Here is a 26385-nt window from a genome sequence, read left to right on the forward strand (position 1 = left end):
CAGTGGCGCAGTGAGCACAAGACCAACATCTAGGCATACCCTTCCTACTTAGGGCGACAAATGGAAAAGGAACATTTAATGAACGTAATGCTGAACAATGCAAACATTCACCCCCAGTCACAAAGATCTGAGTTTAATCCATCATTCTTTTGCTCACCACGCCACCCCAGCTTGGACCCAGCCAGCAAAAAAACGATGGATTTAGGCCTAGATCTCTGTACTGGGGTGAATGGATGACATTGTTCTGCATTCTGTCCATCAATTGTTCTTTTTGCATTTGTCACCCCGAGTGCAACAGCTTGGACCAGACGTGGGTCCAGTGCTCTCCATGCCACTGGAGTCAAGCTAGCCTGGCTGATGTGGAGTGAAAACCAGAAACTGGTCCTAGGCTGCTTGCCTCCAGTCCAGGGAGGACCTGGCCTGGCAATTCGGGCTGGATTGTTTCCATAGGGAGCAGGTCAAGACTGATTTGCATATGGCTGGGTTCAAACTGGAATGGCATCTTGAGCAAAAAAGCAATGGATTTAGGCCAAGATCTCTGTGCTGAGGTGAATGTATGACATTGTTCTGTATTCTGTCCATCAATTGTTCTTTTTGCATTTACACTTCAGATAAAGCATTTCTACTGTCGAAGGTTGCAGCGGTGGCAACCATGAACAAAGGGGGGTAGTGCGTGTGAGGTCGCGCGGGAGGCATCGCGCGGGGGTGGGGAATACAATATTTGTTTTTTAAACGTTTAATCCATCGTTCTTTTGCTCACCACGCCACCCCAGCTTGGACCCAGCCAGCAAAAAACCGATGGATTTAGGCCTAGATCTCTGTACTGGGGTGAATGGATGACATTGTTCTGCATTCTGTCCATCAATTGTTCTTTTTGCATTTGTCACCCCGAGTGCAACAGCTTGGCCCAGACGTGGGTCCAGTGCTCTCCATGCCACTGGAGTCAAGCTAGCCTGGCTGATAAGGGGTGAAAAACCAAAACCGGTCCTAGGATGCTTGTCTCCAGTCCAGGGAGGGCCTGGCAGTTCGGGCTGGACTGTTCCCATAGGGAGCAGGGTCAAGACTGATTTGCAAATGGCTGGGTTCAAACTGGAATGGCATGGGGAGAAAAAAAGCAATGGATTTAGGCCCAGCTCACTGTACTGGGGTGAATGTATGACATTTTTCTGCATTCTGTCCATTAATTGTTGTTTTTGCATTTTTCACCCCGAGTGGGAAGGGTATGCCCAGACGTGGGTCCCATGCTCTCCATGCCACTGGAATCAAGCTATCCTGGCTGAAGGGGGGTGAAACCCCGAAACCGGTCCTGGGATGCTTGTTTCCAGTCCAGGGAGGACCTGGCTTGGCAGTTCGGGCTGGACTGTTCCCATGAGGCACAAGGCCAAGACTGATTTGCACGTTGCTGGGTTCAAACTGGAAAGGCATGGGGAGCAAAAAAATGATGGATTTATGCCCATATCTCTGTACTGGGGTGAATGTATGACATTGTTCTGCATTCTGTCCATCAATTGTTGTTTTTGCATTTGTCAGCCCGAGTGGGACGGGTATGCCCAGTCGTGGGTCCAGTGCTCTCCATGCCACTGGAATCAAGCTAGCCTGGCTGATGTGGAGTGAAAACCAGAAACTGGTCCTAGGCTGCTTGCCTCCAGTCCAGGGAGGACCTGGCCTGGCAATTCGGGCTGGATTGTTTCCATAGGGAGCAGGTCAAGACTGATTTGCATATGGCTGGGTTCAAACTGGAATGGCATCTTGAGCAAAAAAGCAATGGATTTAGGCCAAGATCTCTGTGCTGAGGTGAATGTATGACATTGTTCTGTATTCTGTCCATCAATTGTTCTTTTTGCATTTACACTTCAGATAAAGCATTTCTACTGTCGAAGGTTGCAGCGGTGGCAACCATGAACAAAGGGGGGGTAGTGCGTGTGAGGTCGCGCGGGAGGCATCGCGCGGGGGTGGGGAATACAATATTTGTTTTTTAAACGTACCTTTTGCCGCCAGCCGCCTCCAGCGTTGCGTCGTATTTTGTCGCGCCGCCTCTCCTCTTCCTGCCTGGTCCCAGCCCCCCTGGGACAGACTCCCCAGCGCGGGAATTGGTCTGAGCAGGCAGGACAGAAGCCCTGCTCAGACAAGAGAGTCTGTGGGGTTTCTCCATCCTGGCTGCTCAATGCAGCTAGCCTGGAGAAAACCTAAGTGCACATATGTGTTTTGGCCGACCTGAGACAGCCGGCCAAACACACATGTGCACTTAGGGTGTGGAGTGCACTAGCACTCCCCATACCCCTCCCATGCCTCGGCCCGGCCCTCCCAACATCGCTGCTAAGAGCTGGCAAATGTAAAATAAAACGATGCAAGAACATCGTTTTATTTTACGTTTAGTGGCTCTGTGCCAGTCAGTGTGGCGACGCTCCTCCGCCATTGCGAATGAGGCGCCTTCCACAAAGTATTTGAACTGTTTTTCTAAAATTAAAAAGTCTGGACACGTCGTGCCCCTCAGAACCCTGTCTTCGACCATGAGATCTGATGAGAAACAAAACGTTTCATCCAGCAGGAAAAACGAATAAATTAAATACCATAGCAAACTAAAGTTCTATTCAATATTATGCACGTCTTTCCTAGAATCAATTCTTTTAGCCTCACCAAGATCTATTTAATACTCTAGTTCTTTAATAACAAAGGACTGGATCAATCATAGTAAACTTAACATATTCTAAAATCCTGATATAAAAGTTCAACTCATTTCTGTAATAAATCAGCTAACTTGGAAAGCTCATTCTCCCAGTCATAGCTGTTAACTGTGCATTTGCACACATTATTTTCTTAGCAATCATGAAGACGTTGAATCTATAACCGTTGGTGACCTTTGCTGGCGACTTGCCTTTGATGCATGATATTCTCTCCATAAGGGTAAATCTGGCAGTAGAACTCGTCATAAGTGCGCCACCAAGGTGTAATGTGTCAGACACATTTAGCTGATTCTGACAAAATGGCCTACCACAATTTTCCCTAACCATTTACGCGTCCTTGAAGGGATGATAAGTGAACTCATAAAGATCAAAACACTGGTGTTGTACAAGTAGTTAAACAAGTGACATAAAAAGTGTAAGCTATTCTGTGGAGATACACACTGCTTAGACTGAAGGAATATCTGTAACAGGGACTGATAAGCTGGGTTTCAGAGGGCAGAGATGAGAGAAGACGCCAAGCAAATTTGTAAAGTACTTTGTTGTTGACAAATATCTGTCTGTTCCATACGACTTGTACAAAGTGCTGTTGCAGCAAAGTGTTCTGAGGGGCTGATTCACATATGCATGTAAGAATCCACAAGAAACTTCTCATGTAGTACTCATTTGCGTACTCTTACATGCCTTTGTGAATTGACCCCAACAAATATAAAATAGGAATAAAACAGGGCATTCATATGCAGTTAATACACATAGAAAGCACTGTTCCCTCCTTGCACTCTTAATATTAGGGATTTGGATGTTTCAGGTTAATTCACCAAGACATGTAAGAGTATGTAAAAGAGTGCTCCTGTAGGACTGTGACACATGCACATAAATGCTTCTGTAAATTGGCCTCAAAATGTCCTAAAGGTATCAGAGGTAAATTCCCAAACAGGAAAAATGGGTGAATTCATTGATAAAGGACAAGAAAGCCTTTGAATTTTCAGCAGTTGCAACACAGTGAATTTCTTGTGCAATGGCATTTCTTTCATTTTTTAATTTTAGTATTTGCAGGAAAAAAAAAATTCTTCAAAATGTGATATCTCACATGTTTTTTGTCCAAGACAGAAAACACATTGGTTCTAATTGACAAAAGCATTTATGAGAATGGGAAGTGGTGCAACGAGAGTACTCTTGTATGTAGTGTTAAATGCCTTGGTGAATAGATTCCGAAATGTCCTACTCCATATTGTTGAGAGCAAAAGGGGGGCACGGTCCTTTCCATTAGTGCTAAATGTATATAAATATTCCCTATATTTTCCAACATTATTCCCATTTTAGATGTTTTCTTGTCAATTCACAAAGGCATGTAATAGTACGTAAAAGAGTATTATAGGAGTACTGCTTTACATACTACACAATTTATTTGTAAATAGGCCCATTGAGCAGGTTCCACATGATTGATATACAAGTCTTTGTTTATATTCTCCTCTTCCTGGATTCTCTGTAAATGTGAGCACTGCAAAAACAGAGTAGGTCGCACACTGCTCGTCATACTAGCAAATAGCCCCATAGAACTCTGGATACTGTAGTGGCAGCGGAGAGTACGCCTATGCCACGAGTGTAAAAAATAATGCCATCCCTGGACACGTGTTTCGAGGTAATTGCCTCTCGTCAGCAGGGAGCAGGTAGGTGTGAGGGGTGCCAAGTAGACTGCCAAAATATTAAAGGTAAAATACCTCTCACGGCGCGCAGGTGCGGTACCAAGGCTCGTCAGCCCAACGCGCTCAAGGGAGCTTAAATACAAAAACAGAGTAGGTCGCACACTGCTCGTCATACTAGCAAATAGCCCCATAGAACTCTGGATACTGTAGTGGCAGCGGAGAGTACGCCTATGCCACGAGTGTAAAAAATAATGCCATCCCTGGACACGTGTTTCGAGGTAATTGCCTCTCGTCAGCAGGGAGCAGGTAGGTGTGAGGGGTGCCAAGTAGACTGCCAAAATATTAAAGGTAAAATACCTCTCACGGCGCGCAGGTGCGGTACCAAGGCTCGTCAGCCCAACGCGCTCAAGGGAGCTTAAATACAAAAACAGAGTAGGTCGCACACTGCTCGTCATACTAGCAAATAGCCCCATAGAACTCTGGATACTGTAGTGGCAGCGGAGAGTACGCCTATGCCACGAGTGTAAAAAATAATGCCATCCCTGGACACGTGTTTCGAGGTAATTGCCTCTCGTCAGCAGGGAGCAGGTAGGTGTGAGGGGTGCCAAGTAGACTGCCAAAATATTAAAGGTAAAATACCTCTCACGGCGCGCAGGTGCGGTACCAAGGCTCGTCAGCCCAACGCGCTCAAGGGAGCTTAAATACAAAAACAGAGTAGGTCGCACACTGCTCGTCATACTAGCAAATAGCCCCATAGAACTCTGGATACTGTAGTGGCAGCGGAGAGTACGCCTATGCCACGAGTGTAAAAAATAATGCCATCCCTGGACACGTGTTTCGAGGTAATTGCCTCTCGTCAGCAGGGAGCAGGTAGGTGTGAGGGGTGCCAAGTAGACTGCCAAAATATTAAAGGTAAAATACCTCTCACGGCGCGCAGGTGCGGTACCAAGGCTCGTCAGCCCAACGCGCTCAAGGGAGCTTAAATACAAAAACAGAGTAGGTCGCACACTGCTCGTCATACTAGCAAATAGCCCCATAGAACTCTGGATACTGTAGTGGCAGCGGAGAGTACGCCTATGCCACGAGTGTAAAAAATAATGCCATCCCTGGACACGTGTTTCGAGGTAATTGCCTCTCGTCAGCAGGGAGCAGGTAGGTGTGAGGGGTGCCAAGTAGACTGCCAAAATATTAAAGGTAAAATACCTCTCACGGCGCGCAGGTGCGGTACCAAGGCTCGTCAGCCCAACGCGCTCAAGGGAGCTTAAATACAAAAACAGAGTAGGTCGCACACTGCTCGTCATACTAGCAAATAGCCCCATAGAACTCTGGATACTGTAGTGGCAGCGGAGAGTACGCCTATGCCACGAGTGTAAAAAATAATGCCATCCCTGGACACGTGTTTCGAGGTAATTGCCTCTCGTCAGCAGGGAGCAGGTAGGTGTGAGGGGTGCCAAGTAGACTGCCAAAATATTAAAGGTAAAATACCTCTCACGGCGCGCAGGTGCGGTACCAAGGCTCGTCAGCCCAACGCGCTCAAGGGAGCTTAAATACAAAAACAGAGTACGTCGCACACTGCTCGTCATACTAGCAAATAGCCCCATAGAACTCTGGATACTGTAGTGGCAGCGGAGAGTACGCCTATGCCACGAGTGTAAAAAATAATGCCATCCCTGGACACGTGTTTCGAGGTAATTGCCTCTCGTCAGCAGGGAGCAGGTAGGTGTGAGGGGTGCCAAGTAGACTGCCAAAATATTAAAGGTAAAATACCTCTCACGGCGCGCAGGTGCGGTACCAAGGCTCGTCAGCCCAACGCGCTCAAGGGAGCTTAAATACAAAAACAGAGTAGGTCGCACACTGCTCGTCATACTAGCAAATAGCCCCATAGAACTCTGGATACTGTAGTGGCAGCGGAGAGTACGCCTATGCCACGAGTGTAAAAAATAATGCCATCCCTGGACACGTGTTTCGAGGTAATTGCCTCTCGTCAGCAGGGAGCAGGTAGGTGTGAGGGGTGCCAAGTAGACTGCCAAAATATTAAAGGTAAAATACCTCTCACGGCGCGCAGGTGCGGTACCAAGGCTCGTCAGCCCAACGCGCTCAAGGGAGCTTAAATACAAAAACAGAGTAGGTCGCACACTGCTCGTCATACTAGCAAATAGCCCCATAGAACTCTGGATACTGTAGTGGCAGCGGAGAGTACGCCTATGCCACGAGTGTAAAAAATAATGCCATCCCTGGACACGTGTTTCGAGGTAATTGCCTCTCGTCAGCAGGGAGCAGGTAGGTGTGAGGGGTGCCAAGTAGACTGCCAAAATATTAAAGGTAAAATACCTCTCACGGCGCGCAGGTGCGGTACCAAGGCTCGTCAGCCCAACGCGCTCAAGGGAGCTTAAATACAAAAACAGAGTAGGTCGCACACTGCTCGTCATACTAGCAAATAGCCCCATAGAACTCTGGATACTGTAGTGGCAGCGGAGAGTACGCCTATGCCACGAGTGTAAAAAATAATGCCATCCCTGGACACGTGTTTCGAGGTAATTGCCTCTCGTCAGCAGGGAGCAGGTAGGTGTGAGGGGTGCCAAGTAGACTGCCAAAATATTAAAGGTAAAATACCTCTCACGGCGCGCAGGTGCGGTACCAAGGCTCGTCAGCCCAACGCGCTCAAGGGAGCTTAAATACAAAAACAGAGTAGGTCGCACACTGCTCGTCATACTAGCAAATAGCCCCATAGAACTCTGGATACTGTAGTGGCAGCGGAGAGTACGCCTATGCCACGAGTGTAAAAAATAATGCCATCCCTGGACACGTGTTTCGAGGTAATTGCCTCTCGTCAGCAGGGAGCAGGTAGGTGTGAGGGGTGCCAAGTAGACTGCCAAAATATTAAAGGTAAAATACCTCTCACGGCGCGCAGGTGCGGTACCAAGGCTCGTCAGCCCAACGCGCTCAAGGGAGCTTAAATACAAAAACAGTGATGATTTGTTATTCCCAAGTGGGAGTCCTAGTATTTTACTTATTATTCCCTTTGTCTCATTTTAGCTCCCTTTGTATCGCTGCTATCTGTTTCCATACCCCAGGAAGACTCTTTAATATCCTATCTGATATCCTGGCAGTCATTGGTCCCTTAAGGAGGTAGAGAAGTGCCTCTTCAGATCAACTTCAGAGGGTATATCTGTCTCTACCACCAGAGCCAGACTGATTGCTGAGGCCTCACTTACACGCCTGAGTGACTGTGGAGAAAGCTCTAGAAACTTTGATAAAGACCTTTAGCAATCTAAATTTGGAAGTAGCTGCATCGTGGCAAGAGATGGCTGCAGTATGTCAAGCGTGGTATCAGTGTTTAGCTGTAGTAAAGTGCAAAGATTTCTAAAGCCAGCAAAATCAGACATGACAAAATCAGGGAAACCACATCAAAAATCAGATCATTTCTTATAGTAGGGATAGCAGATATTCATAGCCCAAGTCAACCATATGATAGATTATGTCTGTGCCTAATAAAGGTAAGCCTTGCATCTGTATCTTTGCATGACACAGTCCCAATGGATGGAAGTGACCACAAACCCTTCTGGATAGTCTATCCTGCATGGCTATAAAATCAGGCAACAATATGGAAATACCATCCCAAGTCCTTCCTTGCTCATCTCCCTGCCAACCATCAAGCACAGCTGAAAAAAAGGTATATCTGTGTCACTACTTCCAAGTATTCCTCCTTTGAAATTCAGACCATGGAGAAGAACTGTTCATGGGAAGTTGGAGTATTTGATGCCAGCATGGAAGAGCGAAGTGGAAATGAGAATGCCAGAGGAGAGAGCTGAGAATCAGAGGTGTGAAGATCAGAGGAGAAAGCAGAAGGATGGAGTGGAGCGGAGTAGAGCAGAGTGGAGTGTGGTGTACTGGCGTTGAGTAGAGTGGAACATGGAAATTGGAGAAGAGAGCAGTGGAGTGGGGGTGAGGTGAGGAGACAGAAGGAGAGAGCAGTGAAGTAGGGTGAAGGTGTGGTGATCGGAAGAGCAAGAAGAGGATCATGAAAAGAGGAGACAGACGAGAAACCTAGATGAGAGATCAGAGGATTTAAGTTAATGAGACAGGAGGAAAGAGCTAAGGAGCAGAGTGGAGGCGAGGAAATATGAAGAGAGAGCAGAAGAGTGAAATAAAGGCAAGGCGACTGGAAGACAGAGCAGAGGAGTAGAGCAGAGGCTACAGTTGAGGTTCAGAGTGGAATTGAGGTGAAAAAACGAAAGGAGAGAGCAGAGGGGTGGAGCAGGTTGCAAATAAGAATGAGGAGAGAGAAGAGAAGTGGAGAATAGGCAGAAAGTGGATGAAACCTCAATCCACAAATATAGTAAGACCCAGTGACTACAGGGAAAAAAGGGGCCAACCCCCTGGCAGTCACAGTCCTTGGAAAGATCTGTGTGTGAAATACTATAGACTTCCACTGGCCTACGGCAAGTTCTGGAACTGCCACTAAAGCACAACTGATAGGCGTAGATGGGAAGTGAGTAGAATTTTAAGGGAACTACATCTTGGGAGAAGAACCTGGGGAAAGTAGTTACACTCTACTAAAAACAAAGCACAGTGGTACAATGGCAAACTTGGTATTGTTTCACTCAGTGGGAAAACATTAGTGATTTATTTTCTTATCCCCAGAGCATGTTCAACCAAAGATGTATCCCTTCTGCTAAGAAGTAAAAGTTCATCAGCTCCCAAGATGGCCACATGAACTGAAGCCCACCACGAACGTACATATCACAGAGAAAAGTCAATAACAAAGTGATAATGACTTATCCTCTGTGCATCAAGGATACTGTGGTGAAAAAAAAGCAATACAACATTAAATACTAAAACCCACAATATTGGGTCTTAGCTTTAGTGAACCACTACAATTGGGCACTTTCCACTAATAAATAGCCGACGTCACAAACCAAAGATGCTTGACCTTACCCAGTTCATCCCTAAAGTGTGCCCCTGACACTTTTCCAACAGGGAACCTATGGGCTGTGATTGTCAACATTGCATTGTAAGTGCCTAAATGACTTTATTAAAGGCTGTATATACTCTTCCCAAATGGAACTGAGTATGCTACGTCATCCAGCAGTCATTCATTCCAGAAAGCACTTCTTTGACAATGCATTGCAAAATTCATGCATCCTCTTTGTAGGTGAAAAAGCAAATTACATAACAGCTATGTGCCCTCTGCCGTTAATAATTCTGTCTGCGTTTTCCTCTGTATAAGAAACCTTTTGATCTAGAACATGCTCTTGAAAGGTGGCTCTGAAAGGGCCGGCTCCTATCTTTTTGATGCACTCTTCATGTAATGGCATCAGGTCGTGGTAACTGGACCCCATTCTTCTATAATTCATTGAGAGTTGCAGATAAGGATTTCCAGATTAGGTTTCTGGTTTGACCAGAGTACTCCATGGTCTTAGAGGCCCAGCTTCATCACCAGTAAAAGCAACATAGTTATTCTCAGTTTTGGTGACTTCCCTTCCCTTTATCTAACAGGACGCATTGCTAGTTCTGAGGATGCACCGCTGGAGTATCTTTAGATGCCACACATCCATGACCAGCTAGTTTGGACATTAATGAATATACCTACAGTACAAAAGCAATCTCAGACTTCAATCCCTCCAGAACTTACGTCCTGGTCATACATTTAGGAACAGATATCTATGCCTTTCCTCTCCTCATACTCTTTGTCAAACTCTACAGGGGGAGATTTGACTAATGGAGGTGCTGATACTGAGAAATTAGCCTTTCACTAAGCCCCAGAAGTGCATGTAGGACAGGGATACTCAGGTTCTTCTTGGAAGTAACAAAAACACTAAGGGCCAGTGCAAGGTATTTTGCTCACTTGCTCGAAGTGGCACACTTGCCAATATCTTCCTTGTATGATGCCCTCTGCGCTGCTTGTCGGGACAATCCAGAGTTTTCTTTTGCAGGCAATGCCCTTGATGGCCTATTACATGTGCTGTACTGCAGAAATGGTCCTGAGGATACGCCCTAGTCACTCTTTGAAAATGTATTTGTTCCTTTCCTCTGTGAAGTAGAGTGCACAACTATGCTGTCAAACAGAATTTTAACTTTCTCCATGTTGATGTTTATTGCACGTATGTCTTGCGCATAAGAAGATTCCTCCACGCAAAGAGAAGAGAGAACATGAGGATTCTCTCTTTCTTAAGCTAGTAGTTTCCATGTGATCCTCTTGAATAAGTTATTTCAGTGAGGGGCCTCCATCTTGCATCCTGTGCAGACCTAGGCTACCAATGTGCAATGAACTGTGGCTTAGATCTCCATAATCTGCAAGTGCCTGGGCTCCATACTTTGAGTGCTCTCACTGTAGCTCCAGTCAAAGGAAGAAAAGGCTGGACTTGGGCAAGGAATGTTGGTGCCATTTGATGAAAGGCTTCGCTTTGTTGGAGGAAGCAGTGTGTGTTGACACCGAGCCTGAACATCAATGTCTATGATTCCTTAACTCTCACATCATATAGGAATAACTGTGGTCAGCTTTTTCTCCTGGTTCGCAGCATGCTGGTTAGGCAACTCTCTGCATTGACAGAAACCACTGTCATGGCAGTTCATGTCAATGTAAAAAAGGTTGACGGATATTACCATCAGCCATGTCTGCCTTCCATCAAACTTTTCAAATTGTTTTTGTTTTTCAAAACCAGATTCCCAAATCCGGAGTTTGTTTTTGAAAGACAAAACCCTAATGCCCTACACACCTTGGGAACCTTCTACCAGGGCATGGGGGTTTTTATTGTGTTTTTTCCTGTCCCTCACCACCAAGTTTTTTTCTGGCAGTGACGGAAAGGAAAAAATATATACTTTTCACCAGACACCATAATAGGGCAGACAATGTAAAGTTCTTCTTTTGACAGCCCATCTCCGTTGGAGGAAGTATTCTATCGACGTACCCAACTGGGCTTAGTCAACTAAATGCTTGCAACATGCAAAACTCAAATTGAGGCAGGCAGACTGAGGGTTTGGTGGACATGGTATACTCCATCATGTTAGCGATTGAGTACCTGGCCCGCTAAACTCTAACTCTGGCCTACGGTCATAGCAGGTCTGAAAACGGATAACACCTCACACATTTCTGTTGCAAATCCAATGTTTTGCCAGCATCCAAGTCTCAAGGGTATTTCGACCTGCAATAGATGTTTGCTACTAATGAGAGATATTGTCTATCCATTCAAAACTTCGTAAAGATATGCATTGTAATGTGTACATGGATAATACGTTTTAGACAGAGACACCTTTGTACTGCTATTATCAGCACTTAGCACACATTGTAGGAGATAAGACTCTTCTGACTTGTTACAGCAACCATAAAAATAACATAGGAATTCTCAATTTACAGCAAAAGGGTTAATGATTAAGCTGAGCTGTAAATATTGTTTGTAAACATCATGATTGGAGCTACAGTAATCCCAAGAACAAGTGGATGAGCTGTAAGTGGAAGGAAACAGTATTGGGAGAGTAAGTAATAAGCAAAGATGCCCAAAGGTGGCCTATTGGTAGCATCTGCTTATTACCTTATTTCATTTCAGGATTAACTCGAAGTATTGTGAGAATGGGCTTAGACCAATGTTCTCAAACCTTTTGGAACCATGACCCAATTTTTAGAACAACAAACCTTAACAACCCACATAGCTGTGCGGGTATAGTTTGTTTCCGACTCCTGTTTGCACAGAAGCTGTAATTGGGCTCCTTTGAGAGATGCCACATGAATATTCCTGACCTTGATAAGTCTGCAGCATCTGCTTTTCTGTTATGTCTGCAGATGAATAGCCTTAGCTTGAGTTTGTGGCTACAGCCTGCAGTGTTTTAGGTTTGTCAGCAGCATGCATTTCTCTTCAGCGCTAGTGGGGGCCATGCTATGTAGACAATTTAAAGTAATTAATTGCAGGCCAGTCCTGCTCCAAGGCCTCTAGTCTAGAGCTGAGTCAGAGACAGTCTCATATAAAGCTTGTGCTTGATTTGTAACTCATTCCTCCCCGGTCCTAATGATCAAAAAACTTTGTGTACAAAGTAAATGCAACATGACACCTGCAGATAGCCACATTTGTGTAGCCAGGGATGTGCATGTTCTCAGCATTTTCAAATCATGTTACAGCAGATTAACCACTAACATATTTCCACATTTTCAAATCTCCTCATCTTCTATGAAAATATTCCAACAATATGAATCTTATTGTGGGAATGTTCTCATCGAAGATGGCTTTTGTGACCGACCTAAAATTCACTTGTGACCCACTAGTGGACCATGGCCTGCAGTCTGAGGAAGGCTGGTTTAGAAAACTGACAAAGTTACATAAAGCTAAATCGACTCTTAAAAATAAACTGTCAATTTATGCCTTTTAACTCATCATAAACTTTAGTCATAGTCTCTTTATATGTTTATTTGTTGGGTTTTGAGGAAGGTTTGTGTTTGTCTGTTATTGGTCATTTGATACATGTCCACAACAACTGTCTGATCTGAATATCTATTCCTCTTGGAGACCTCAGCCCATGCAGCCCTGAAACTGAGGAGTGTCAACCGAATTACCTCCTGTCCCTCCCTCACCTTCCTTCAGCACAATTGATGCCCCGCCTCCCCCCAAACCTACTCCCATCCCATAAAAACTCCACTCGCCCCCACCTCCACCTGTTTTTTTCTGTCTCCCTAAGTGAGACTAAACTTTGGCAGTTCCTTCCTGTAGCGGTGCCAGGAGGTCTCTCGGTCTGCTTCTCTGTGATGGAGGGGCTTTCAGCAGCGTTCTCCAGGCGATGCTTCCTCTCCCCATTCCCCTCGTGGTCTGGCGGTGGAGTGGTTGCTCAGGACTCCTCCTGTGGCTGGGGCTGTGTTTCCGGGTCGGGGTTGCGAGGCAGTCTCTACTCTTATGCCTGCACACATCGAGGAGACCTGGTACGACGGGTTTGTACCCGGTATTTTATTTTCTTCTTGGATTTTGGTGTTTTTTTCAGGTTGGTGTTGTTTTCAGGACATTTTTTTTATTGGTTGTCGGCTTGATTGGTTTTCCTCCTTATAGGAGGGTGCTGGAGGGTAGCTTCTCCATTCTTCGACAAACATGGGTCGCAAGAGGTTGTTTAAGAGGAACAACTTGGTGTCTTGTTCTTCCTCTCCTGATGGTTCTCCGGTTCCTCCTGAGCGCCCTAGAAGCCAGGGACTTTCCAGGGGTGACGTGCCTCTCATGTCTAAGGAGGAGTTGCAGGGCATGATTGAGGCTGCTGTGACTAGAGCTCTGCAGGCTCGTCCAGTGCATTCTGGCCCTTCTCGTCCTCATGCTATGGATCCTGTGGGCGATTTATCCCCGTTGGATGGTGAAGGCCCTTTTACCTCCTCTGGTGGGAAGAATACCTCCAGGAAGGAGCTGTGGGACAATTCTGGCTCATGTACGGGACAATTTGGGGTTCCCTCCGTTCCATCTGGGCGAGGCCGGTGGGACTTTTTTCCTCAGTAGCCTACACCCTCCCGGTTGGGCATGCCCTTTTAACGGCCCAGTGAAAGAGATGGTGCTAAGCGAATGGCGTGAGGTGGACCAGTTGCAGGTCCCTTGCTTCCTCCAGAAACGTTACCTTATGAAAGGGGAGGACCCCTTGCGTCACAATGTGTAATTGGACTCTATCATGGCCATGCTTATTTGCAAAATGGCTATTCAGCCTGAGGATTGTACCCCGATGGATGCTACTGATAAAAAGGTGGACTCTGGCCTTAAGAGGTCTTTTGCTGCTGGGAACTTGGCGCTGAGGGCTAGCCTTTTCTCTGCTTATTCTGCACAGTCTTTGGTGCAGTATTTCGAGAAGTTGGCGGCAGCTGTACAGGAGAGCTCTGAGTGCTCGGACCTTCTGACTGCAATGGTACAGCAGGTTAAGCTGTTGGCTTACATTTCCTCTGATGTTATTAAATCATCGGCAGTTGTCCACAGGGGCCTTGGTGGCGGTGTGTCGTTCACTTTTGCTCCAAAACTGGAAGGCTGATCCTGTGGAGAAAGTGGCTTTGTTAAGGTTGCCATTTGGTGGCCAGGCTCTGTTTGGGGACCAATTGCCGTTCATGATCTCTAAGGCTTTCAAAGAACGGAAGCATGCATTGCCCTATAAAGGGGATTCATCTCCATCTAGTAGGCCTTGGAATAGGGTCCCTCGGTCATCCCAAAGTGTGAGTTTCGTCAGTCTTTCCGACAGAGACGTTTTCAGCCCTGTTTTTCTCACAAACATGCTGCCTTCACGCCTAAGGGCTCTGCCAAGAAGGGTCCCTGACAACTACTGTCTGTTCCGGCATTTTCTTCCATGGTGGCAGCAGGACGTTTCAGATGGCTGGGTCCTGAGCACTGTGGTTCATGGTTACGTGATCGACTTATAGCAGGTTCCTCCGGCTACTGGGATTCGGCTGACTCATGTGTCTGTCAACGATCCACGCAGAGTGGCTCTGCTGGATGGGGTGTCCAGTCTGCTTGCCAAGAGGGCCATCTGCCGGGTTCCTGTCGCAGACATCGGTACAGGGGCCTACTCCTGGGTTCGGACAGTTCACTTCCGTATGTTGACCCTTCTGGCGATCATTCCGCTGGTTCGGCCAGGCGTTTTTTTGGCCTCCATGGATCTTGAGGACGCCTATTTCCACATCCCTGTCGTCGCTTCTTCTCAGCGCTTCCTGAGGTTCGCTGTGGGGATGCCCATTTTCAGTTTTGTGTTCTTCACTTCAGCCTCAAGTCCTCACCCAGGGTCTTCACGCAGGTCCTGGGGCTTTTCATGGCTCTCCTTCATGCAGTAGGGTTTTTTTTTCATCCTCATCTGGACGACCTCTTACTGCATGCTGCCCGGGTGTCTCTTTTGATCGCTCATGTCAGAAGAGCTTTGGAGGTTCTTCAGGGACACGTTGTTTGGTGAACTAGTTAAACTCTTCTTTGGCCCCCTTTTGGGACATAGTGTTCATCGGAGTACGTATTCAGACTTTACTCGGCCACGTTGCTCTGTCGCAGGTTCGGGCCTTGATGTCCTGGGAGGCTCCTCCGGCAGTGCAGTGGCTGAGGGTGCAGAGGCATTTGGCTCCTGTGCTGTTTCTGGTTCACTGGCCTGGTTTTCACCTACTTTGCCTGGCCAACTGGATCCTGGTGAGTTGGTCTCCGGGGTCTCAGAGTCTGTTGTCTCTGCTGCCTATGGTGGTCCGGGTCTGGGTGGAGCTCTCCTGGTGACTCTGCCGGTGTCATCTTCTGGCAGGGATTTCTTTGGCTCTTCCGGCTCCGCTTGGGGTGACTTCGCATTCCAGCCAGTCCGGATGGGGGGCTTGGCTGGGGTCAGATCAGGTTCAGGGGTACTGGTCCTTGCTGGACTCCCGGACGTCTTCAAACTGGCAGGAGTTGCAGGAGATTTGGCTGGCCTGGTTCACTTTCAGGTCTCTCTGCGGGGCCATTGTGGGCTGGTTTAGACGGAAAATCTGGTGGCGAAGTCCTATGTCAACCGTCAGGGGGGGACCAGCTCCAGGTCCTTGAACTTGATTGCCAGCGACATATTTCTGTGGGCTCAGGTCTGGGTGCTGGGTCTGTCTGCTCTTTACATTTGGAGGGTGGACAATGTGCGGGCAGATCCATTGAGCAGGGCCATTCCCTTGTCAAAGGATTTCTCCCTCCTTTCCCAGTTTGTTCGACCAGTTGGTGTGTCAGTGGGGCCTCCCTGTGATGGACCTGTTTGTAGACCTGAACAATGCCAAGGTGGGCCTGTTTTGTGCTCTGGGCCGGTGTCCCAGGGCTCTGGTAGTCGATGGCTTGACCACTCCTTGGCCGCTGAGTCTTCTGTTTGCCTTCCCCCCCTTTCCGCTACTCCGGGCCTTTCTGGTTCGGGTCTGGAAGGACCGTGCTCAGGTGGTGTTGGTTGCGCCCCATCCGGCGAATTGGTTTCCTCTCCTGACCGGGTTGTGTTGCGACCGGGAGTGGGTCCTTCCTGTGGTACTGTCTCCTTTGGTGTTTCCAGTCTTACCCCTGAGCTCCTTGCAGAGGTTACACCTTATGGCCTGGTGGTTGAGCGGCAGGTCTTAGCTGTTTCGGGGGTACCTGACCATCTGGCTGTTACTTTACAGGCTTTTCGGAGGTCCTCCACCATTCTGTCCTATGCTAGGCATTGGAGGCCCTCTTTTGGCCTGGTGTGCTGTTAAAGAGGTTGATCCCATGGTGGCTGACCTCTTTTTGGTGATGCAGTTCCTTGAGGATATGGCTCATCTGGGGTTGTCGGGGGCTTCTCTGCTTGTGCAGTGGGCGGCCATTCAGACTTTTCGGGCCTCCTGGCGTAATTTGAGGGATGACGGGGGCCTGATGCCTCGTTTTTTTCAGGTTCTGTTGAATTTGTTGCCTCGCCCTGTCTGATCCTTTCCTTGGATGTCCTGTCCGGTCCTCCCTTTGAGCCACTTGAAGGTCTTGAGTTGAAACTCTTGACTTTCAAACTTGTTTTTTGGTGGCCATCACCTCGGCGCGATGCTTGGGTGAGTTGGGGGCTTTGTTTTTTAAGTATCCCTTCTGCAAGATCTTTTCGGATCGGGTGGTTTTAGTGCCAATACCGTCCTTTGTCCCTAAGGTCAATTTGGCGTTTCATGTCATTCGCGAGGTGATTTACCTGAATTATGTCCTGCTCCTTCCTCGGCTAAGGAATCTTGTTTGCACTGTCTGGATGTGCGACGTGCTTTGCTGTGGTGCCTGCAGGTTGTGGAGTCCTTCCGGAAGAGGGGTGCTTTGTTTGTTAATTTTGGTCCTGCTAAGAAAAGTGTGAAGTCTTCCACGGCTACATTGAGATGTTGGATTCGGTCCACAGTTTTGCTGGCTTACAGGCTGCGTGGTGTGGATCCCCCGGTTGGGGTTCAGGGCTGTTCTACTCGCAGTATGGCTGCTACGGTTGCTGATTTGCAGGGTACCTCTGTGGTGGAGATCTGTAGGGCTGCGACCTGGTGTTCCCCTTCTATGTTTGTCCATCACTATGGGATTGCTTGTCTGGAATGTTTGGATAATGTCCTGGGCCACAGGGTCTTGTCCTCTAGGAGGGACTAGAGATGTTGATCTGCTGTGTTTGGGGCACGTTAATAAATTTGGTGTTCTTCCTCACTCAGTTGTCCGTCTCTGTTTTCTTCTGCTTGCTATGTCCTTAATTGTGCTGAAGGAAGGCGAGGGAGGGACTGCAGGTAATGCGTCCTTTACTATTGATGATGGCATTACTCCTAGTCCTACTCCCTCGCCTTCCTTCTAGGACCCTCCCACTTTACCGGTGCAGTACATCTGAGTGCAAGCTCTGCTTGTTTACGTAGAGGTGGAGGTGGGGGCGGGCGGAGTTTTTATGGGCTGGGGGTAGGTCTGGGGGGAGGCTGGGCCTCAATTCTGCTGAAGGAAGGTGCGGGAGTAGGACTAGGAGTAATGCCATTATCAATAGTAATGGAGGTATTACCTCTTCAAATAAGTTCAGGAATATCCACATGTGATGGGGATTTTTTTATCTTTCAGTTCTATTTTACCAGTAGTCATGGTACAGATTCCCTATTTCTCTCCTTAGATAAAAGTAATTCATACCAATGAATCATATTCGTTTCTTGCTCATCGACCAATTTCTACTAAATAACAATCTGAAAACCGCCAGCATCAGTGGGCTTGGACAGGTTCTCTGTTTGGAATATGTTATATTTCATTCAAATTTGAACTAATATGTTGAACTAATATCTAAACAATGTATTTGGATTTAATACCGACCTATTTAGTGACCAAGATAATAATTCAGAGATCACGTTAATAGATGAATTATGGCAAACACCCTCTACCACGCATCAGTTCTAGGTCTGTGACAGTTTTTATTACGCAACCAAGTCTTGAGTATCCTTCCTTTGACTCATAGTTCATTGGCTACTCTTCTGACGTTTTCACGCTAATTTAGCTATCCCCCACAAAATGTCAAAACTTCCATTTTGGTTGCTGAAAATGGTTCTGCCGTGTTCAGGAAAATTAAACATACAACAGTTTTCTGTGTAATTTTGCACCTGGGTGGGTGTTGTTGATGTTCTTGTCTCTAAACAACTCAGAGCGGTCCAAACTGTGAATTTAGGGTGAAAACAAAAATGCAAAAAACTTTGAGAAATAATGGTAGTAATCATAGTAATCACCTTGGTTATGAGAACTTCTCAGACTCTAGTCAGTTCTAGAGAACATATCAGAGTGGCGCTGACCTCTATCTAGAGTCTAAATATCCGCTCCTACATGGTCAGTCTAGCATTGGCTCACTGGCCTATGACACAAACTTTTTTCTACAGACTTAACACTGTATTGGAATATACATTTGTTCATATTACTTTATTTGTAAATGGCACAGCCAGACTTAGAAAGCCAACCAGCCCTGCCAATTAAGATGGTCCCGCGGGGGGAGAGTGACGGTGGGAAACACTGCTGCTTCTTTTGTACACTGCTGCAAAACTGGCCCCGGTAACAAAAACGGCCCCCACCACTCAAAAAACGCCCCCATCCTTCTGGCTCACCGGGAAAACACCCGGTGCCCGCTACGGCCAGTCTGACTCTGTTAAACAGTCTTGATGACCTTTGTCCATTTTCAAACCAGGAACGTGCAGTTAACTGCCTGACTTGTTTGTGAATGGGAATGCAATTTGCAATAAGGCCTATGCACTAATAGGTATCATTACAAATTGCCAATTTTCTCGAGGAAGGCAAAAATACCTGCCTAAAGAATGCTAATTATGCATTAGAAGTCTGACGTTACTGGTTGTAGCTGTGTAACTGAACTGTCCAGGATATCGGGCAATTTTTTTAAGAATCACATTCATCACACATTAACCAGATTGCACATCAGATTGGAACACACTATTTATTTCGTGGAGTGAACTAGCATTTTTCCTGCCAGGTCTGCATTCCCAGTTCCACTGTGGTTGGCCTACAGGATAAGGTGGTCAGAGTTTTAATTCAGAGACCATAGTGAGAAACAGCTACTGTTAGTCCTGCACATTTGTCGATCTAGAGATGGTGGCAGGTCCTTTATTATCTGGCCCCCACCCTCTGGAACAAATTGCCTTTTGCTGTCAGAACCTGCCCAGACTATCACACTTTTAGGAAACCGCTAAAAACAGCAGTGTTTTAGACCTGGTCTCTTTCTGGCTTTACTGTTCTGTCGTTGCGCCGAGATACCCCGCTTGGGGTGAGTCGTGCATGTTATTAAGTTAAATCATTCATTCATTGTTCCCTTATTTAGAATTTAGGAATGGGGCAACACACAGCAGTTTCGAAGAAAGTACCCTGGATTCCCATGCACAAGAGGTCGCTTATCTGGATGCAACTCCACTGCCCAAACTCAGCAATGAAAAAAAACCGTCCTGCAAGAATCCAAATATCTCACTACTAAAAAAGTGGTGCAGAGTGATTTGATGATGCAGAAGGACTAAGTATGTCTGTTTAGTTCTGCGGTTACCAGCTGCCAAGAAAATGAGGAAGGTGACATATTATCCACAATGCAACTACCATGCCTGTCGTAAATTGGGTTTAGCGTAAGAAACTTTGGATACTTTCATGGGTAGTGTATCTATGTACCTGCAAATAATCTGAAAACATTGTATTGCTCCATGCATGTGCCGGCACTTGGGATTTTGTTTTACTCCTGGCTAGCTTGGTGTCTTTCGAGCAGATTTCTGAATATGTGGTGGGCACAGCAAAGCTCTGTTCTTCTCTGTTCTCATGGAGATGATAAATATCATACAACCCTTTTGTGGTGTCTTCCAGCCTACGCTGTGGCGTTCCCCAGGGCTCATCTCTGAGCCCTGCCCTTTTTAACGTGTATATGACCCCGCTGGCCAAGCTGTTTAGATCGTTTGGGTTCCAGGTGATTTCCTACACAGACGACACGCAGATCATTCCATCTCCCACGATCTGCAGTCAGTAGCAGGAAAATGTAACCAGTGTATGGCCAGCATTATCAGATGGATGCAGAATAACTCCCTTAAGATCAATGCAGAGAAAACTGAGGTCCTAGTTTTTGGTCCACAGACCTCTATCTGGTCGAATGCCTGGTGGCCGGTAGATTGCGGTCCCCTTCCTGCTCCTGCTAAGACAGTCAAAAACCTGGGGGTCATTTTTGACGTAGGCTTGACCTTCGAGACTCAGGTCAGCCGCACTGTTAGCACTTGCTCCTATATTCTGAAAACTCTTAGAAAGGGGCTCCTGTATATTCCAGCAGCACTGCATTGACCCACCATCATTGCACTAGTCACCTCCACGCTTGACTACTGCAATGCCTTGTATCTTAATATCAGCACGGCCCCCCTGAACAGGCTTCAGGTTGTACAAAATGCGGCTGCTAGGCTGATCCTTAATATCCCTAAACGACAGTCAGCAAAGGAGGGGCTTGGCACTCTGCATTGGCTCCCTATTAGGAAGCAAATCTCTTTCAAAGTCCTTTGTAGGTTCACAAGGCCTTGCGTAAAAAAGGCTCGTAGCAGCTGAAAACCATGTTTCAATGGTATATGCCTGGGAGGGCTTTCAGATCTTCCTCCCAGAGAAAAATGATCACCCCTAAAGTCCGCAAAGCCAGATGGAGCAGTCGCTCCTTCTCTGTGGTGGCCGCAAAGCTCTGGAATACCCTGCCTTCTTCGATCTCCCATGCAGAATCGCTCCCGGTGTTCAAAAAGCTGCTGAAGACTTGGCTTTTCTAATTTTAGTCAGCAGCTCTGCACTCTGCACTCTCCTCTCTCTTCTCTACCGCCTAGCACCTTGGCACCTACCTGTATTAGTGCACTTTATAAATCCACATCATATCCTATCACCACCGTCCTTCCATGTCAGAATTGTTATAATTTAGAATCTATAATGGTAAAGCTGTGAATTGAAGATACAGTTAGAGTTGTTTGTTATCAAGAGTACATCATAGCTTTGCTGCTCTTGAGGAATATGTACTTCGAGATTTCTAGAATAACGGTGTCCATCGCTACGTCTGCTGTGTTTCCTGATTGGTTAGACACCGCTTTCACATCCTTCATTAGATTGTATTCTTATTAAACTCATACGTCTGGACATATTTATTAGGACTTTACACCATGTTTGCGTCACAAAAGTGACGCAAATCGGCACAAAATCTTCTTTCCCAAATTACTTTCTAGCGGTAAACTTGTTTAGCACTGGAAACAATGTGAAAGTATCTCAAACCAGCCCATAGCGCAGTTTTACATTACTTAGCGCCAAGGCGGCGTACCATGGGTGGTGCATGGGCATTCCCATGCAACCACCCAAGGTTTCTGACACTAAACCCAATATACTAAACAAAGTAGACAGGGTTAGCGTCTGAAAATAGCACACACTTGAAGCAGGCGCTATGAAGGAGAAATGCCTTTTTTCTCCTTTATTTTCCGACCTTGCATGTGTGCTGCACTGTACAGCACACATACAAAGTGGGAAACTGTTTAAAATGAGCCTAAGCATAGCATTTTGTACTGGAAGGGTATCCTTCCAGTACAAAACCTATGCTTGACTCACAGAGACACGCTTGCACTATGGTGCAAAGGTGTCTCTGTGGCGCACGGCAGCTGATTTCAGCGCTGGCACTAGGGAAAGAGGAGAAGAGTGCCTTTTTCGGTAAATACGACGGTCTCCTGCTCTCTCCTTCTCACGCAGCGCAGTGCAGCATTTGCGACTACTGTGCTGCTTGAAATACCGGTAAGTCTGACCCTAAGTAGTTATTTCGTAACTCTTTTGAATAGGGTTGTTTGGCGTTGGTTCATGCTAACCTCCTTTGCTGAGCGGCTTTGTTCTTGCCATGCTACAAAAAATAAGCGAGAGTAAAAAAAAAAAAACATCGCTCTCTGCTTGCCTTGTGTCTCAGGTCTTGCGTTTGAGATGATATCTGGCTTAGAACCCATCAACACTATTCCTTTATCGTCCTTATTTGACTGATCTCTTTGTAACGTGATTTCAGAGGTCTTTTTTTATTGAAATGCCATTGACAAGTTTTGAGGAATTCGCTGGGTGGTTGTTGAAAGGGTACACTGCACAAAGGGTAGCCTGTTGCCTGAAGCACAACTTTGTGGTGAGAAGATAAAAAGTACTATAAAAGAAGAAACAGAAATGAAGGACGGAAAATTGAATTAAGTCTTTGTTTCCCTGTTTCTAACAGACAGCACTGCGTATGAAGACAGGGTTGTGGGTGTAATACCCCACCATTTAAGAGTATGAAAACAAACACTGACCATAAAGGGACAGTACTTCTAGGCCTGATACTTACCTGTATTTCAGACTTTGGAGGATTGAAGACACACTCAAGGCAGCAATGGCTGGTTGTCTCCAGACCTGGCTAAAAGATCCTTGATTAAATACTACTTTTCATGAATTCATCTTAACTTTTAATAGGCAATAAAGTGTTTACCCTATAGACATAGCATCTATGCTCCCATTTTATAACAACACGGGCTTTCTTCCTATTTTAGGGAATTCACTCTGGATTAATGCCAGGAGGTTGCTCTTAACAACTGTCATCGCTTTGAGAGACTCCTTTACGCAATAGAAATATGAACAAGACAGCAGCATTGAGCGAGAGTTGACTGATTCATAAGTAGGATGGAAGATGACAGATACTGTGACTCTGATCCATCTCTCGCTTACTAATTAAAGTAGCTCTGTGGCTGGCAGGACTTACCACCGGCTAAATAAACCAACATATATCCTACCAATATAGTGTCTTCTGCATATGGCCTTAGTGGTGTGGACTGAGATTAACTGTCCATTTTTTTTACTGTAATGCTTTGCACGAATGTCTAAAAGCTTTCCAGACCCAACAGCTGCAGAGGGTGCAGAATTTGGTAACTTTTCTGGTCGGGGATTGGAAAAAGATATAAAATAACACTATTCAGAAAATTACATCATTGGCGTCAAGTAAGTGGAACAATTTTCAAAATAGGATGCTTCACGCTTAGCTGCCTTAGTTCTTTCTATATTTATATCTCCGACTAAATAGATAAAAGAAAGCATCTTCTGATAATTCCTTATCTTATTCTCACTTCCAAAGGAGGGTGAACATTCACTGTCCCGGGACTCCGCTTTTTCAACCCCTTGCCCTTGGAATGCCACCAGTCCTAGTAGACAGCCTTGTTTGAAAAGGCTAAGGAGACTGGCTAATTTTAGCTAGCTGTACTCAGGCCAACACTAAGAGACCTTGCACAAGGCTGTGTTTGTGGTGCAAGTGCAGTTCGTCCAGTAAGTTTGAAATAAGTAAATCTTGGAAGCGTTCATGTCCTAAAATTCTCACAAAATCGTTGATGCTGTGAATCAAGGAGTTCAGACTCTGCACTACTTCACCATAACCACCATATGGTGCTCTCCTATGTCCAAGTTTCCATTTTAAATAGTTATGTTCCACTTAAGATGGGCCAGTGCCTACATTCAAGCACACATGCAACATGTGATCAAGGATTCATGTTAGCAGACAATTTAATGGAATTTCCTGCACTCACACGGGCAATCCAGTTTCTCTGAAACCAGTGTCTACGTCTCCGTGCTGTGCCACCCCCAACAGAATAATGGCCAGCAGACCAACTAGGCAAAAGGCACCAAATTCAAAAATTCAACCAAAAATTATTACCACCAGGACCATAAGATCCTTCTGTGTGCAAAATCACAAAGGCCCCCTCTGTCCAAAGGAACCACCCCGATACACAGGGTCAATAGAATAAGTAAATTTGCATCATGATTGCACCACTGTCATTCAAAGTATGAAGAATAGTCCGCATTGAATCCATCAAATAATTAAATGTCCTTCTTTATTATTGATTCGTAATCTTCTTTTCTTTAAGAAAACACACAGCCAACGCGTTTCGTTCTCCACAGAGAACTTCTTCAGGGCATTTAGAATATCCACGCAGGAAAATCGATATGATATTTATGACTGTGTCGTCCTAATCCAAAGCGACCTATATGCCCGATGGTTTTCGATCAACTTGTAGGTTGAGAAAGTGCTGTTGTCATATTCCATTAGTATCTTCAAATAAGGATGTGATATGATAGTCACCCAACCTTCCTTAATCCATGACTACAGCAGGGGCATCACGGCGCCACCTGTCGTTGAAGCGACATAGTCGTTGTCATTCTCCCGCCACGCGAAATCCCGCTACGGTTTCAGGAATGGCGATGAGGTAGACTAGTCCCTCCTGTCCCTCATTACATCTGACGCTGGCCTCAACAGCCCTTCTCCTGCTTGTGTGAGATTGCCTATCAGTCTTTATCCCTGACCAATCATTCTGTACAATATCTATTCTGTAAGGCATTTCAGAATGCATGGCACCCCATTCTTGACGTCTTACCTCCCCTTTTTCCCTCAAGTAATAGCTCTACTGATTGGTGCTGAGGTCTGGTGAAGTTGGAGAGGACGGGCACGCTGGTCAGTGTCTGGGTAAGGACGGCTCTGCTCCCATCCACATATTCTGTTATATTCCTTATAAGTACCCTAATATAGGCTCAGGCAACATCGTAACCCCTCACCTATATTCTTCCCTACATTTCATACGTAATGGGTTTACTGGGACTGACCTTTTATCTAGATACAGCACTGCATTCAGAACGTGGGTCTTCCCTAGTTTGAAATCTCATACATTATGCATGAGGATTCTTGGAAGTACAGCAGGACTCCTATCTCCTGTATAATATCTATGTACAAAGTTCATGCCCGACGTCATCCTTAGTCTCCGACACAGTGATACAGCAAGAAAGGACCCCTGGGGCCTATGGGTATATATACATCACATCTTGCTAAGATAGTCAGAGGAAACTGACACTTCCCAGCTGACACACTGACCAGAGACGCTGAGGTTCCTGCATGCAGGCACTCCAGCTCGAAGTGGTCTAAAACATCCCTCGTGGGTTGTCCAACTCGAGACCACGACGGGGCCCACAGTGTCTCACTTCAGGTAATGGGGTTGACCGTATCCTAGAGGGATTCTTGGCTTAACACCTACACCCATGCTAGGTACACCTAGGTACATCTAGTTAGGGAGGCATCATAGGAGTACGCATCTTTTTATTATCAAGTATTTTATATACTTGTATGAATTCATGATTACTGCAAGATGGTAGAGCTTTACCATCCGTTTACCTTTATAGTACTGCTAATCCTTTATATCTTTTACTGTCTAACGGTTGTTGCAGCTCATCTATTTTACACCAGAATAACAACTGTTGATTAAATACTTATTAAAAACGCCCAGGCTGTTTATTCTGTGTATCTCTCTAAGACAGACTACGTAAGCACGAGTGACTGAGAAAAAGGTAGTATATTGTTTCCACGGTCCTGAGGGATCAGGGTTGTCATGTTCAATGGTTGCCAAAAACTATTCTCTCCTTGGTAAGAGGAGATTATAGTGGCACTGTGAGCTAGTTGGTTTAAGAAGGCACCAAACTCCAAGCAGAAAACATGAAAACCACGGATGAGTTCATGGACAAGTTTCCAAAGTCCACCCCTCCATGCATAGTCCAGGTCTTGACCACCCACAGAAAAAATGTGCCATCGTATGAGACGGAATACGATCTCAAAGTAGAAAGGAAAATTGGGCCATCAGAAGAACAGAGCGGCTGTGTACACTCTGTTCTTTGACCCTATGTCACGCATTTGCCAAAATAAAGAGTCATCTTTTTATGCCTGACTCTAATCCTGCTGCCCAGCAAAGACCGGACCACAAAATTCAGGTTGATAGAGTAATCAGAAATTTGATTCTGCTTCAGGTATTCTGGTAGAAGACCATGGTCTTTATCCCATGACTCATGAAGATTTGTCCTGCATAACCAATCACAACTCGTTTTGGAGTCTATCATGGAGCATCCCAAAGAACTGTTCATCCTGCAAGAGACTGATTAACGGTCACTCAAACACTGAATGCCACCGTAACGCGACTGAGAGTGACCATGAGATGTTGTCAGAAGCAGTGACTCAGATACTTGTACTACAAATCACAGTTTTTCAGTGCAAATGGCCCAAGCTGACACAGCAACTTCCTGAAACAACTAATAGATCTTCAACAACCAACATCTTCCTGTGGCAGCACATCCACTCCACAGGATACA

The 26385-nt window shown here is 46.0% G+C and overlaps 1 protein-coding gene across 1 annotated transcript in view; it reads left to right on the plus strand.

The window, feature by feature from the left end:
- The window catches only part of OTC (ornithine transcarbamylase), a 310400-nt gene that overhangs the window by 4499 nt on the left and 279516 nt on the right, over positions 1–26385 (plus strand). The gene's annotated exons all lie outside the window — the stretch shown is intronic.

Source organism: Triturus cristatus, chromosome 8, assembly GCF_964204655.1.
Source record: "Triturus cristatus chromosome 8, aTriCri1.1, whole genome shotgun sequence".
NCBI classification, from domain to species: domain Eukaryota; kingdom Metazoa; phylum Chordata; class Amphibia; order Caudata; family Salamandridae; genus Triturus; species Triturus cristatus.